This window comes from Budorcas taxicolor, chromosome 9 (assembly GCF_023091745.1).
Source record: "Budorcas taxicolor isolate Tak-1 chromosome 9, Takin1.1, whole genome shotgun sequence".
In the NCBI taxonomy this organism is placed as follows: Eukaryota; Metazoa; Chordata; class Mammalia; order Artiodactyla; family Bovidae; genus Budorcas; species Budorcas taxicolor.
The window spans coordinates 91,951,028-91,951,697 of NC_068918.1; the positions used below are offsets into that span (position 1 = coordinate 91,951,028).

Genomic DNA, 670 nt, shown 5'->3' on the forward strand with positions numbered 1-670 from the left:
ATCCCTAGTTCCTCTGCCTTTTCTAAAACCAGCTTGAACATCTGGAAGTTCACGGTTCATGTATTGCTGAAGCCTGGCTTGGAGAATTTTGAGCATTACTTTACTAGCATGTGAGATGAGTGCAATTGTGCGGTAGTCTGAGCATTCTTTGGCATTGCCTTTCTTTGGGATTGGAATGAAAACTGATATATGGTTAGGCCCTTGGTAAATTTTGAGTTAATTTTTTGAAAATGTGAAATATAGCAGAAATTTACTTGCCATCCTTGCACATAAGCCGTGCTATTCTTCTCTAAGTTCCAATTTTAGTACACGTTCTGCCAAACCAAGCACTGAAACAAAATCCTTGGAAGAAATGCATTAACATAAGTATATGAAAATAAGACTGTTTATGATACACTTAACAGTAATAAACGCTCTCACTGTCTAACTTGAGGATTCAATGTATTTATCCTGGCTCCACCAGATGCTTTAACTGTCACTGTTTAAGCCCCACTTTGCCTCTTGCACTCGCAGTGAAGCATTTCCTTAAGGTTCTGACCCTGACTCGCATATGTTTTATAATTACTCTCCAGGCTTATGGCAATGTCTTTCCCACTCTCAGTGACACACCAACAGGAACACAGCAAGATTTTTAGGTCCTCTTATCAATTCTCCATAATTTACAGATGGA

General features: G+C 39.0%; 1 non-coding gene across 1 annotated transcript; it reads right to left on the reverse strand.

Moving 5' to 3' along the window:
- Positions 1-226: 226 nt before the first annotated feature.
- On the reverse strand, positions 227-330 carry LOC128053629 (U6 spliceosomal RNA). The gene has a single exon (XR_008199946.1). It is a non-coding gene; the product is annotated as a U6 spliceosomal RNA (small nuclear RNA).
- Between the last annotated feature and the right edge of the window lie 340 nt (positions 331-670).